We start from the raw sequence: 506 nt of genomic DNA on the forward strand, positions 1-506 counted from the left end.
AATCTCCAATGAGACGGGCAGTCTGTCGTTTCAAAAATTAGATACCCATGAGCCCTGAAGTTAAGAGGCAGGGTGACAGGAAACACAGAAATACTATCGCGTATGCGTTTTTTTGTTTTTTTTTTTTTTTTTTTTTTTCAAGGAAAACTAGTTAGGTTAAGTCACAGGTTTTTGTCTTCTCACTCTCTGCCAATCTCGCTCCACTCTGCATAGGACTGAATAAAATCAAAGTTCTTCATGTTGCCGGTGGCAAAGGTTACACAAAGCTGTTAACTGCTAAGATAAAGCGCGTTGACCCCATCTCAAGCACCAAGACAAGAACCCTGATTGTTTTCTCTCTTTAAAGCCCGGGAAAACAAAAGAACAAAAAAAAACCAAAAAACACTGCCTGTCCTGCGCGCAGGCGCAGGAGGAACTGGCGCCACTTAGTGAAGCCGAGCCCCGCCCGGAGGAAGTGGGAGGGACCTGTAATGGCTTCTCATTCGCTGCGGCTCTTTCGTGCGTGC

Source organism: Mus pahari, chromosome 2 (genome assembly GCF_900095145.1).
Source record: "Mus pahari chromosome 2, PAHARI_EIJ_v1.1, whole genome shotgun sequence".
Lineage (NCBI taxonomy): Eukaryota > Metazoa > Chordata > Mammalia > Rodentia > Muridae > Mus > Mus pahari.